General features: G+C 40.1%; 1 protein-coding gene across 4 annotated transcripts in view; it reads left to right on the top strand.

The window, feature by feature from the left end:
• The window catches only part of DNAJB6 (DnaJ heat shock protein family (Hsp40) member B6), an 81763-nt gene that overhangs the window by 34739 nt on the left and 32033 nt on the right, over positions 1 to 14991 (top strand). The gene's annotated exons all lie outside the window — the stretch shown is intronic.

The following is a 14991-nucleotide window of genomic DNA, read 5'->3' as shown; positions in this document are numbered from 1 at the left end:
CTCACTGAAGCTCGTATTTGTCATAGACTTTTGAGTTAATTGTTGGGACCACATCAATTGGACCATTTTTTGTCCTTAAAATTGTTGTAAATTTCTGTATGCACTTTTCTTTTTATTATATATGATCAAGGTGAACCATGATCCTTCAGTAGTGCTAGGGCGAGATGTACACTAACACTAGCATGAATCTTGCTTTTTACAATTTGAAATGTGAGCCAAGTAGTAGTTTAAGTCTGCTGTGAAGTTAACATTTCCAGGATAACCTTTTTAATAATTTCAGCTTTTTTTTAAATGTTTAGTAGTGAACAATGTTAATACATTTCTGGTAATGCATTTCTGGTTTAAATAAATTAAGGTTGTTTTCTAGTTGTGCATGAATGCAGACAATTTAGTAAGTTTTGACAAATGTTTAAATGTGTAATGTAAGCAAAAGGTAAACAAAAGTGAAGCCAGTGAGCTGAGTCTTTTGTCATTTGCTAAAAAAAAAGAAAAAAAATTCAAAATGAATAAATGCTGATGTTTGTGGTGCATTCTTTCATGAATGGCATTTGTAACCTTCTTGTGTCTGTGTGTAATTTGGGCAACTTGGGAAAACAGTGCTTCCCGACCCCCCCCCCTCCCCCCCTTCCACCTTTTTTTTCAGTCTTAAGGATGAGGGCCTTTTTTCTTTGGTTTTCTTCAGTGTGTCTGAAAACATGGTATTTAATTTCTTTTCTAAACCTGTATTTGAAGCACCTACTTTTAAGAAGCATTCAGAGGCTGACTCTCTAACTCCATCTTTTGCCCTAGTACATTATTTTTTTGGTCTAGGCCTAAAGTAACTATTTCTGTTTAAAAGAAGTTTTCTAAAGTTCTAAGTTCTGAGATTGCTTCAAAAAATAATCTGTAGTGAACCTAAATATACAGGAAAATATTTAATAATTAAAAAAAGGCTTTCTGAATGATAAGATTTTTTTGCTTGTTTTGAGAACAAATGTAATTGCTTTGAAGAAGAATTGTACAAAAGTATTAGCATTAAAATATCTCACTCTTACTTTTAGTCATCAACCAAAAACTTTGTTAAATTAATGGAGTGAAGCAAAGTGTTAATTTGTAGCTAAGACTGGATTTTCAAAGTTTAGTGGAAGATGACTTGATTTCTGTATGTCATAGAGAAAGCATGCAAATAACTATTGGCATGTGTTAACACCTGCCAGGCTCTGGGTAATTTCATGCATAAATCATGGATGTGCAGTTTTTATCTGTGCACCAGCTTTGAACATCTGGCCTTTACAAAATTATTTAAGGTGGCTTAGTGTTGGGTTTTTTTTTGTTTTGTTTTTTTTTTTAAAAAAAGCACGGTGTTTTCAAATGATCCCTTAATGCCTTCTTGCTGAACACCATCTGCTTTGTACTAACAAATGCGTTGATTATTAAATACATCAAAAAGACTTGGTCTTGTTTATTGTGCAGGAAAACCAATTCAAGTTAACCCAAACCAACAATCTAACAAACTGCAAAACCAGAATTAATATTTGTAGCAAAGTTAATATTTCTTATATTTGTCCCTCTACCATTAATGCTAATTTCATAGAACCCAGCAAAATAACAGGTAGAGGAAGAAATAAATATGTACTTTGCTTTTAGGCCTACAGAAGTTATGTACCTTTTCAAGTTCTTTGCAGAGTTCTTGTTACTTCAGTGTTTTGTTTTTGGTGTAGAAGCACAAACTCAGTTTAAAACTAAACAGTGTTTTCTTGTTAATGCTGTTTTTTCCTTCCCCATGTATGTTCCTTCTTGATCCAGGTAACTAAACAGACAATTTATTTCAAAATCTGGCTTTGTTGTGATGTCTCAAGTTATTAAAAATGTTAGTTTATATTTATAGGACACAGTGTGCTCCTTTAAGTTTTATGTAAACTGTAAAAAGTGCTTCAAAATTGGTTAACAGAGTCAAATAAAATTAGGACAATCTGGAGTTGAGTTTGAATTCCTTCCTGTGGATACCCATAGGTTTTACACTAAGCTGCCAAACTTCACCTCCAATTTTAGTCCCAGGTAATCTTCTTTAACATTTAAATTACCTTGCTCAAGTTAAGAACACAATTTTGATAGCAGAGCTGCTAGTGGCCAATTTGTACCCACATGCTTGCCTTGGATCTTCTTAACCCAGAAAAGTATGGTCCGTTTCACAGCATTATGTACAAACAGTTCACTCCAGGGTTTTATAATGAAATCTTTTAACACTGTAAATTTGCTGAAGAACCAGTGTTTTGGATAGTCTCTCTTCTGCCTTCAGATCACTGAAGCTGGATATTGTCAGAGCTGGACAAAATGCAGCATTAAATGGCAGCACTGCACTTTCTTGGTAGAAGGAGAGACTGGCAAAACACAAAGACAAGAAGAAATGAGTCAGCAGAAGGCAGAATTAATTAGTAAAGATTTCTACACTAGTAAGCAGATACCCGTACACCAGCGTTTGAACAGCCTGATTGTTGAACTGGATGGTTACATGGTTTTGGTCCAAGTATATAATTGGACTGGTAGTTCCAGTTCCAGATGTAAAAAATTGTCACCTCCTTACACTTGACCTAAGCCTAATAGTCTCCACCTGTTTCATTATGCAGAACACAGGGTTTTGCTTTTTTTTAAAATAACACCACATCCAACTTTTTTAATGCAACTTCTTGCATCCAACTTCACTTTTAGTACACAAAATGAATCCTTACTCTATGTTTACTGTGGATCCAATATAAATTCTTTCTATTATGTATTATATATTCAGAATTTCTTCTTATTTGTGCTGCTGAAATGAGTTTCTTTTCTCTTGAAAACCCACATATTAGGTTCCTGTGAAAAATTTTGTTGTTCATACTAATATGTGATTTGCATGGATGTACAAAACCTACTCACTGGAAGTAATGGATCATCAAGGGCAGCAAATTTCCTTAAACTTCAATTTTGGCCAAAATAGCACAAAATACTTAATAACGGAAAAGGTTCTTAATTCTAGCAAATGCTAGGCATCAGATGTGCAGTGGGATGAGGTGGCTTTCAAAAAGAGGTGCTGTTTGATTAAAAGTACCATTTCTTCATACAGGAGGGATTAATTTTGAATGTGTAGGGACAGCATCCTGTTTAAATTAAGCTTCCTCCAGTGGTTTGGAAAAACTGAGATGGAGTTTTTGAACCTGCTAAGTCACTTACTCTTTATCGCTCCGCTTCAAAGTTCATTGGTAGAACACAATAACTTTGTAATGCTTTTTCTTGGTGCAGCCTCTTTTTGGTCTCTTGTGCATGGCAGTAATTTCAGTGCAATACACTGTAACGCAAGTTTCTCTTTTGATTGCATGGCACCTACCCCTTTCACTTGGCTTTACTGTAGAAGTTTGGGATTTTGCCTTAGAATGCTTCACATTTTAAAATTGCTGCAGCTATTGTAATTCTTGTTTCTTGCATCACCTTCTCTGTTGAGAATGACAGGCACTGTTTTGTGGTATAAGTGACAAAGCTGCTCTGCAGAGTAAGGGTACATAGCATTTGTAAGGTGTATACTGTATCAGCGTGTGATTAATTGATGGACTGAGTCTTAGAATGCTGAAAACAAGATTGTAAAAGACTTAAACCCATCATCTCTAAGCCCAAGGGTTTCTTATCCCTGTCAGCGTTTGTGTTCAGCTGTCCTGTTTGCTTGTCTCCTTCAGTATATTGGTGTTAGGTGTAAGTGGAGGTCTGTCTTTTGTATTTAGTTGTGCTTCTGTGTTTCAGACCATCTCTGGGATGGTCCACTGATTAAGACAGTTAGATTTTACTTTTTGTTTTTGGAAATGTGAGTTCTGTTCCTGAATCTGTTTTTGTTCTGTTTACAAAGTAAGCTTGTTTCCTTCTACGCCTTAATTGAATCTGTGATTGTAAGAGGATAGTGCTTACTTCTAAAGATGGTTGCATTGCAAAATGAATGCTACAGCTGTACAGTGCTTACAGTCAGAGAACTTTTCAAAAGTGGTCAATGTTAGTGCAAGCTTTAACTTAGTATTAGAATACTTGTTAACCTTTTTGTGGCATCATTTCATAGTATTTTTGGAAAAAACCTGCGTCTTTGGTTGTGATTTTTGGATGTCTTGGTATTTAGGCTTATTTTGAAGTCATGATGTTCTCACAGGGGTAGTTGCAATACAGACCCCAGTGGTCTGCCAATCAGCAGTAATCCAAACTTTGAAATTTTACTTTTTTTAACATACAAGGAAGCTTGTTTGCTCTGTCTGTTCTCTCTGGTCTTGTTTATTTTGGGACTGAGTTGTGACCATAGACTTGCTTTGCGTAGTACTCAACATAGATAGTTTGGGTTTTCTTCTTGTTATTGCTTGTTTTCAAGTGGTTCTCTTAAGTAAAAAGTTTTTTATCTTCCACCTGAAATGGTCCTTATGTTGCAATAGTGTTGGAATGAATCATATGCACTTTGTTAATGTTACAAACTATACCTTTTGAATTTATAATTTAAGTGGGTTTACTGCTTGTTCTGCTTTGGTTTTGGAAAAAAAACCCCACTCGACTAGAGTTGGTTGTTGAGTGAAATGCAGTACTGAAAAGTTAGAGCAGAAGATGGTTGGTTTATACTCTGCTACATAGGTCATGCGTTCACAAAAGAGTAAGCCTCGCTTTTGAGATGTTGCTGTCAGATTAAAAAAAAAATAATTAAAATGCTGTGACCATCTGAGCAGTAACGCTGAACCTATGCAAGCTGACTGCTGATTCAAACTCATTGAAACTTCTCTGAAAACTATGTTCTGGCAGACTTAGCGCTGGGTTAGGTGTTATCTTACTTACAACAGCTGGTAGAAAGTTAATTGAAAACCCACGTGAATACTATATCCCTTGTCATGCTTACCATGTCTAAAATACATGCAGTAGTTTGGATGTGATAGTACCGAAATCTGAAAGCTATGAAGTCCTGGTGTGAGGCAGATTGTGCTGGTGGCCTGAGTGCTAATTATCTGCCAAATAAAGGAAGCTGAGGACTTCTGCCTGAGAAGGTGTCAGCTTTGAAATGTAATGGTGGGGATTAAAGTATATTTAATTCAGAAGATAAGTAAAAAGTTTATTAAAAGGATGCTATTAAGTAGAACTGTCTCTTTAGTTCTCTGGCTTTTTAAATAATGCTAGCTTTTGCAGGATAGTGGGTTCATTTTAAAATAACTAAAAATAGATCCTTTTTGAGCTTGACTTAAAATTGACAATCAAGAAAATAGATTTTTAGAGGCTTACAGTAATAACTCTTTAAAACTTTGCTTTGCCCTATAACTTATCCTTTATACTGAATCACAAATGAGAGCTCTTTCAGCTATTCTTTTCAATGCAGCCAGCTTCAAATGAACTTCATAAAAGTAGAAGAAAACCCCTGTAGCTGCTAGTTTACCAGCGGTCAAAATAAAGCTGAATTGTTCATACACCTGAATTTTAATTCTGAGAGAGATTCAATATTAACACCTAGTTTGTAAAGACTACAGTAGGGATGTTAGTCTCTTACGTGATGCAACAAATGACATAGTACATTGAGAAGGCTTCAGTTCCTCCTTTTATTGACTGTTAAAAAATGTGACATCTTCTGCATTGTTTCTTATTTGTAAATTTATTTGAATGAGTTACTAGTATGGGAGAGGAATCCGGCCTGGGTGAGTGGTCGTAGAATTCAAATGGTGAAACACACATTCCTGATGGCCAGAAGAGAGAATTATTTTGGCTGCGTCTGTAACGGAGTTGCTTGAAGTTGTTACTAAACACAGCTGAAGATGCAAAGGAGCAGCTCTGGAACAGAATTCTTCTCTCAGTTGCAGTCACAAGCTTGAAGGAATTGTGGTCCAGGAGGGGAGTTTACCTGGAAAAAAAAATCATAAGCCTGCAGAGGCTTTGACACATCTGGTAGAGAAGCTGGGCAGATGCAGCAGTCTCTCAGTTTCTCTCCAGAAATACGTGCTGTGTCTGTGTTAATCTTTGTAACTGATATATGGAGTAAGATTAACTCACTTATTTATCACACATTTGCATAACGGTCGCCATAGCCACCTCTGGCAGAGTTTTTTCCTAGGCATGTAGTTGGAGGCTGCGTTTTACTCTTCACAGAAATGAAATGCAAATTTGTCATCCTGTTGCGATTTTGTCTTACTCGGCAACAGAGTACTGTGTCTTGCTTTTGTGAAAGGGCATATTCTGAGTATCAGTCTCTGTCATTCTTCTTCCAAAGGGAGCTAGACCATGGATGTTTTAAAATTGCTTCGGACTTCTCTATGAAAGTATTTCTGGAGGAGGATGGAGAAAACTCACGTGGCCGAGGCTCAGTCTTTCCTCCAGTCTCTCTTAGCCAGAGTTGGAGGACTAAGCCTTTCGTCTTCAGAGGACTTTGGCCAGGCTTTCTGTAGTAATACTGCCTCTCATCAGAAAGCACTCTGGTACTTTATTTGGACATGCCCAGTTAAGTAGCCACCCGGACACCTCCCAGAATTAGTCTTCTAATCTCGACGTATACATTTATTACTAGTGGGTGCTTAGGGGAAATACAGTCGGGTCCTTATCGCCAAAAGTACCGCACTTCAATAACGAACGGGCGTTATTCACCTCTTCTATACAAACTGGGAGCTGGATGTTCAGGAGAGCATTAGAGAGCTAGAAATTCACTTAAACCTCTTTGGCTGCATCTGGTACGGCCTGCAAGCATGAGTAATGTTCATAAACCTCCTGCCCTCAGTCTTTGAGCTCCTGAATGAATGCAAAGAGGTGGAAGATTTTTCTCTTGGGGAGGTTCAGCTTTTGAGTTAGGACAACCACCAAAATGTTTCTTTCATTAAATACCTCTAGTGCTACTTCGTCTTTTCTGTGACTGGATGTTTTAGCCCCAAGAAGAAAGGCAAATCTTAACATCCTTGATAGGTGCGAAGTTGCTTCTCAGTGTAACTTGCAGGGCATGAAACCAGTGAGGGAGAGGCAGGAGACCAACGCAGCCTGTTTTGTGCTGTTGACATAAATTTCAAGGACTTTTTTCCTCATTTGGCCTTTGCGTTTCTCATCAGGAAAACACGATCACGAGTTATCACAGTGAATGCAGAAGCGGTGGGTGTTTGCCCGTTCTCTGCCGGCCCAAGCTCTGTGCTGCTGTGAAGGCTTGTGTTCCTGCCAGCGCAGGCAAGGGAGGTGCTTCTGCAGCCTGAGGATGGTGTGCCAAATTCCAGTTTGATTCTAAAAAAAATGCGTACACCAGTAAGATAAAACTGTGCATATTAAAGGTTGCCTTGTTTGGAAGAAGGGTATAAACATTTGAATAAGGCTAGACAAATTCAAACAAGGAGATAAACATGCACGCATGGGTGATTAACTGTTGGAAGAACCTGCCAAGAGAAGTAGTTTGTCCAGCTTTCAGTGCCCTAAAAAACCAGCTTTCTGAAAAATAGGGTTTAGTGAGAAGTGAGTGTTTGGGCTTTACAGAGAAGTAACAGAAACTCAGGAACCTGGGGCACAGATCGAGATGCAACACAGGGCGCAGTGTTCCTTCAGGCCTTTCTTAGCTTCTTCTCTCCCTCTCCTGATGTGTTAACATTAATGCACGTGACATGTTTTCTTACTGTGGTTTTGAGACTGGGGGATGCTTTTGTGATGAAGGAATTTGAGGGATGGTTGGGGCCGTGTGGAGGCTGCCCTGCCTGTCGGGAGGTGCCGGGGAAGCAGGGTAGCTGGAAGAGAGGAGACAAGGCGTGTATCTAGGGCGCAGATATTATTGCTTGACGACTATTGCCCTAAAGCATCCAGTTTGGCATGTGTAGTGCACGAGAGTGGACTTCGAGTGGCAGAAGACGTTCTGGATCTGTTAAGGTAAGTAGTTGCTTTATTGTAGTGGACAAATGGGGTGGTTAGTGAGGAGGAGGAACCAGGGCGAGGGCTGTGATGACTGTCCCACAGAACTGGGTTTGGAATTTGCATTACAGTCAGCCCTTGTGCCTCTCCTGTCTTCTCACCAACAACAGGCTGCAGAGCTTGAGACAGCCTTAATTCCGGCTCTTGAGATGAAGATTAGAAGGGCTCTTGTTAATGAACGTAATGTTATGACAAACTTTTATTTGGCAGAATGAACTATTAATTTTCTTAAGCGTGGGCAACGTTTTAATGATGTAAAGGTTTTATTTTTAGTGTGTGTTAAATCTTATATGGACAGCAGTATGCGTGTTTTGAATTTTGAGTGACTGATGAAAAAAGCTGGCTTTTTGTTAATTCGATTGTCCGTGGTAGTGCTCTAAATGCCTAAGACTGGAATACATCAGAAAAAAATATTTCTACAGGGAACAGCCGGAGCAGAGTCTCCTACACAACTATGTGTGTGAAAAAAATCTCTGTAGATGCTGATTTGGGTTTTGTGTATATGCAGAGCTGCATTTGTTAAGCAAGTTTATTTCTAAGAGAAGCTTGAGGAAAGGCAAATTCCTGGAATTATAACTCAGCAGCATTTGGGTCATACAACAACCAAACGTAAACTCTTGTGTGGCAAAGTCTTGGTATCTCTAAAGTCCTTCCTAATTTTCTGGGCAAGGTATCCTGCTTGGAGAGTGTTGGAACTCCAGAACTAAGTCTTAGTTCTTCTGTGGTCAAATTAACCATATTTTGAGAACTAAATATTCAGCCCTTAAGATAGCTTTTGTGCAGTCTCCTTTCTGTACAAATAATAAAAACTGTGAGGCTTTCGCCTCACAGCAGAGTCAGGGAATACAGCTTCACTGGTGTGGACACAGACAGCTGTAGTGACAAGGAAACTTGTTAATAGAAAAGCAAACAAGCGTATGTGCTGTACTGCTCTGCCCTTTTCTGGCTTGAAAGAAGCCTCGGACAGAAATCTTTCTGTAGTTGGCAAAGTCTACACCCAGTGTAAACCTTGTATGTGTTGACTGTTCATTAACAGTAAGCCACTTCAAAGCTAGTTATTTTTAAATGTATTAGAGCTGTAACTTTTCAAAGCAAAATAATTGTATCCATTTTATCCAAGGAGCTTCAAAGTTTTTGAGTCGCATCCCACGTGGAACCTATTTCAGAGTTCAGAAATGCAATTCTCTTTGCTGTACAGCTGAAGTCCCCTGTTACCATTGCTGGAAGAGATATCACCAGGTGTTCTTAGGCGAAACACAACAATTTCTCTAGAGAATCGGGTAGAAAATGACCAAGTAGATGATTATTTTTACCACTGTTAAGTAAAAAGACAATTTATGCATACTTTTCTGTGCATATTCATGTTTTTGAGGTGTTATATCAATGCCAGCTACTACTATATGGTATATAACTTGCAATATCTGTTGCAAGGGGGGCTGCATAAATAATTTCCAAAGTATTTCTGAAACACTGGACTGACTTTTCATCCATCTTGAAAGCATTAGCCCAAAAGAATTGGAAGATAGTCCTGTTTGAAAGGTTAAAAGAAAGTTGAGTAATTTGTCCTGAATCCTTCCTATAGCAGTTTTGTAGCCATTAATAATTTCTTTATTAACATCTATAACTCTGACTTGAAAAGTGTCATAGAACAGAAGGTGAATTTTAAGTGCTTTTTAATGCAGTGAATAATGGAGAAGATGCTTCTTGAAATCGCTCCTTAAAACAAGAAGCTCAGCTCAGGGAAATAAAACATTTTTCCAAGAAGACGCAGGTGTTTGAGCCTCCCTGTTCTTCTTGATGAACAAAAACAAGAACATAAGAGTAATTGATTACTCTTATGTGGTTTCCACTCTTCCCTCTCCTCTAGCACTTGCTCTGAGATCACATGTGTGCTTTGCTTCCAAAATGTTTATAGGAGGAGATGACTACATCCCTGGTAGCTCTTCTCGTAGAATAAATCACGAAGCCGAGTGCATGGCCGTGCCGTGTGCTCTGTTGCAGGGGAGGTGCTTCTTGCAGAATAGTTTCCAATAGAGGAAAGCTTTTTTTTTTTGAGAGCTGTTTGGGGGTGGTGGGGGTGGTGGTTTTCCTTACACCTCCCAGCTTCTCCTGAAACAAAAAGCCGACGCTTCGTTCACACCAGGCTCCAGATTGGGCTCGCTATTGTGTTTTCTGGGTGTGGTGGCAAAGTTCCCCAAATTTTCGGTGTCTCTGGTGTTGACTATGGACCTGTAAGCGGCCCAGAGCTAAGCTAGCAACTTGAAAGTGCAGCATTAATGTAGGTTAGAAAGTATATTGCTAAGAGAGGTCAGTGCCTCTCCAGTTCTCTATTTTGTGACAGTTCTGGCTAATCTTCCCTTAAAATGCAGGCCCTCCAAATTTTCAGTTGAAATTGTGATAGAGATGGACACTCTGAGGTCCTGGCTGAACTGTCATCAATGTCCAGTATATTAGTGCTACAACAGCATGGTTTTATTTATCAGTTTATCTTCTCAATAGAAATACAGTGCTTTGAAGGCTTTTGCAAACAGATTCTACCTCCTGGAAGGTGAAGCTGTAATTTTGTGTCCAGTCCAATATTCAGTCTTGAGTAAGCAACTTCTTTAGAAAAACAGTTGTTAATTCTTTTATTCAGTATTTTTTAAAATTACTGTAAAAGGAGATTGTTTCTGCAGAGATACCAGGCAGTATCCAATACCGGCAGTTCAGGCAAAGTCAGAATTTTAATTGGAAAGTGATGAAGTGTTCTCAAAAGTGCAAAGTCTGAGATTTTTTGCGTCAGTCGCTGACTTGCATGATAACAAATGTAGGTGAATGTCAGTCTTATCTGTTGTGCGTCTGTTCTAGGTTTCCTTTCGATATCACTTTGCTGACTGCAGGACATCTTCAACCCTGCAAAGGGAGCAATAATGATCTTACAAGGCCGAGGAGAAATGCTGTAGCGTAAATGAAGTTTGACGTCTTCAAACTTAGTAAAACTCTTGGCAGTGTTTCTGAGAAGATTTTGAGATTGCTGGTGTTCGAGGGGGAGGTGGAGTAGCTTTGCTGGATCCTGCACTTTGGGCTGCTGGTAGTACAAAATTGTCTTTGTAGTTAAACAGTTCTAACTTCTGCAGTTTTGATGATTTGTTTTTAAAGTTTTTCAAATATTTATACCATGGTCTAAAGAGTCCACTGACAAATACTCACTTAAATATTTGGAAGAGCTTTCACTGGCAGTACAGAATTACAGGAGATGCAGGTATGTGCATACGCCAGGTGATTTTGAGCAGAAGCTCGTGATGGTAACTTCAGGTGTTGAGTTGTCCTGGCGTGCAGTTTCGGTGGGTGCATCCCTTCCACGGACACATCCACCTCTCCAACGAGAGCCGGTGGGCGTTCAGGTGCTCTTTTGTTCCGTTCTGGAATGTGGCACTCTCCAATTTCTGTGCCTTTGTGGTAGCTCTTAAATTCTGGTGTCCCCCTCTTTTGCTTTGGCCCCAGAGATTGTGGTTGGATCTGGCTGTTGCTGTCTTCGGTGCTTCGTCCCATCGATCTCGGAGGTGTGTTAAAAGAGGAGAAGGTGGGATGGTGCCGCTGCGGCAACACAATAGGATGGGAACAGCCATCGCTCTGGGCATGGGCAGCTCTGGGGTGACCTTCCCAGGAGATGCGTGGCCATATCGGGTACACCAAGCAGGTACTAACGTCACTGAACTCTCCTTCTGTTTCCAAAACTCGCAAAGCTCTCTTGGTAAAACGTTCCCTGTTCCTACTGGATCTCCGCAGAGGGGGCCTATAAACTGACTGACAATACTGTTCCCAGGCACAAAAGGTAATTGTAAGTATTGTTGTTGTTGGATGGCAGTCATGTTTCTGGTTTGGTGGTTTTTTTAACAGAGAAAATTTTAATTTCTGTGCTTTCCATTTATTGGTTATTGTGGTCAGAACTTCAGTTAGAGCAGTTATACATGGAACAATTTCTTTTTGTGTGTGTAAATATATGTATGTATGTGTGTGTGTGTATGTTTGCATGTATAAACATTTAGTTATTGATAGGTCTTGGATTTTAAAAATTACTTTTATTCCTAACCTATAGTGGGTTTTATGGCACAGGCTGAAGAGCTTGACTATGGGTGGGAAAGAAAGATTGTTTGGAAACTTTGACAGTTCCCTGATGGATCAGAGATGCCAACAGCAAAAAGTGGTGCAGCTTGGAGTTATGGCCCCTCTAAGGCCAATGTATAGGTTCCTAATTAAATACAGTATTTAGTCAAAATTAGTATTGAACGTCAACTTGTAACACTATTTTTTTAAATTCAGACTTCTCATTAGTGTAGTCAATATTATCGAACTGGATGCCAACTAATGGCTTAGTGCTCTTGTCAGGAAGATGTCAAAAATAGGATTAGGTTTTGTGGTGAAGGTTCATAAAACATTTTGAAACCTATTGAGCTGTCAGAAGAGATGTGCTGTTACTGTGAGCTCATGTCATTTTCAGGGTCAATTAAAAGATGATGGTCTTTGGAGCTCTGTAAATCAGGGATGTGTGCAGGCACTGGGAGCTGGGATTTGCTGGCCCTAGTCCTAGTAATGCAGGGACAGATGAAGAATGAATGACACGTTGCGGGGGTATAATTGGAGAGGGTGGGTATCTCTTCTTTTTTTTGTAATTAGTATGTGAAACCCTCAGTGTCGTATTTAAGGCTCAGGGTAGAAGGGAGAATATTTTTCAAACGATAAACCTGAAAAGATGAGAGCTTACAAACTGAGCACAGACAGTGCGGTATAAAATGTGGAGCTTGCTCTTACTGTCTTGTGTCTGTGAGATTTCAACAGCGCTAATAGCCATTTGATGAAAATACAAACTTGGTGATTTTGTGCTTTTGCCAAATTACTATGGAAGTGTTGACAAAACAGCTGGGGAAGTCATTCATCACATTTTTGTGCAGTCACTCATAAGATTCTTTTCTTTTTAAATTTAACTGCATGGCTTTTTGCTTTATATGTAATCTTTTTCTCTTACGGTAATCTGGATTTGCTGTACATTAAGGTTTTGAAGACTCATTTAAAGCTGATAATCAATGGAAAAAATATGTAACAAAACTGTAATTTGCAAATTAGGGCTTGCTCAGAACTGCTCTGGGCTGCTCCTTTTAGTGAGGGCCACTAATGGAAATGTAAGATGACATCTTGATACTTCAACTTGTTGGGTTTTGAGAGTTACAAAGATCTGTTCATTGCGAAAATGGAAGAGCACTTTTCCTCTGCTTGCTACCTGAGGAGTTTTCTAATTAGAAGCCAATTTTGCTTGACTTGGTGGTGGTAACTCCTAGGAGGGTTGAAGGCAAGAAGCAAAGTTTTGTCTTTGGGGCAGCGAAGGGGCTGTTTTGTCTGGCGCTGGGAGGTTCTGGAGCACAAGTGCGAGAGGTGCAAAGGTCCGCGGGGCTCTGCTCGGGCACAAGGAGAGAGGAGACGCTGGTGGAAGGCACTCGTGTCCGGGTATGCAGTGGAGGACCTGGTCGGGCCGCATGTAGTTGCGCAGTGGATTTTTTGTTTATTTGTTTGTTTTCCTCTAGTAGTGAGTATTCAGTTGCATTGTGCTTTTTTTTTTTTTTTTTTTTTCCTCAGTAGGATTTTGGTTTGCACTTCAAATTGAATTTCAAAGTGAAACGCGAGCTGCGAGGCTTCCTCATGGTAGAGGTGAAACCTGCAGGGATTTTTCCCTGAGGTTGAAATATAGGCGAGGTGAAAAAAAGCTCTGAATATTGAACCCAGTCAAGTATTTTGATGTTGGTGATACCAATTCTGGAGGAAGAGAGGCCATGTAAGAGGGAGGCAGCTACAGTGATCTGAGCCCCATCTCACCTACCTGTTGCGTAGGGAGTGTGTTGGGGGAAGAAGCCCCAAAAGCAGGAGCCCCTGGTGCAACTTTTTAAAGGGGTCTGGTAGGCAGCACTGCAACGTAGTGGCGTGCAACGTGACTTGCAGGAAACCATGATAGAGATGTGACATGACCCTGAAAAGCGTAGAAAGCATCATCTTTTAAGTAATCTCAATTGCTGTTTAAAAGTCGGGTCCATTTGTTCAAACTCTGAGCTTGAAATCTTGCTAATTTGTATTTATATATGTCAAGCTGTGAAGCTCATTCCTCATTCTTTGCTTCCTTTCAGAATTCATGCAGAAATGAATAAAAGACCGCTGTGTGATAAAGTCTTTTAAAATTAATAAAATTCACTTTGAGCAGCATGCAAATGGGGTCATCTCTCTGCTTGCTGGAAACATGGGGATTTGTGTTACCTCCTGCTATTTGCATTTCCTACATCCCAGATTTTTAAGATGAGAGCAGTTGGCATAATCTATATGGATGCCCTGGCGTGCTTCGACAGAAGCAAAATAACTGCAAAAGCCTGGAAGTGCTCAGCCTGCACTTCTCTCTGGCCTCAAATTTAATGTAGGGCCATTCATTGGGCTTTAAAAGATCTTTCAGTGAGTAAGTTTTGACAGCGAGGAGGTAAATCCAGGCGCTCTCAGCAACTGCCCTACCTATAGTCAGGCAGCAGAGCTTGGTGCCAGCCGATATGGTCAAACAGGAGTGGCTTTAGCCATCGATCCCCGTTAGCCACTCGGGAACAGCGTGATGACACTTCCTTCCAAAGCACCCCTTGGCAGCGCCGCTGCAGTTAGCGTATGGTGTGTATTCATTTGATTTTCCCTATTTGTTGCGGATTGGGGTATCTTGGTGGCGAAACATCGTTGTCTTGAGTAGCTCGGTGTTCTGGGAATGCAGGATTTGTGTTGGTACATGCTGGGCTAAACACAGGATAGAATGGGGTTCTTGGGCGTGTACGGGGGTGGTAGGTAAAATCCAGGTGGCTAAAAATAAAAGAAGAAAATCAAAAGGCTGAGCTTTCGAAGGGAGCTGCTGCGGGGCGGGGAGGGTGAGCAGAGCCGGCGTGGGGCTTTCCCTGCCCCTGCCCTGCGCCGCAGGGGTACGGGCTGGGTAGGAACAGTGTGAGCTGGCACCGGAGCAGCTGGATACGAGGGCAAAAATAAAAAGAGCAAGTCCATTGCCAGCTTTTGAAGCCAGATGGGCAGAGGATTGCTATATGCGTTGAGCAAAAAGTACTG

Source organism: Accipiter gentilis, chromosome 4, assembly GCF_929443795.1.
Source record: "Accipiter gentilis chromosome 4, bAccGen1.1, whole genome shotgun sequence".
In the NCBI taxonomy this organism is placed as follows: Eukaryota; Metazoa; Chordata; class Aves; order Accipitriformes; family Accipitridae; genus Astur; species Astur gentilis.
Note: the sequence above shows the minus strand (reverse complement) of the source record. Positions and strands in the feature narration are given on the sequence as shown.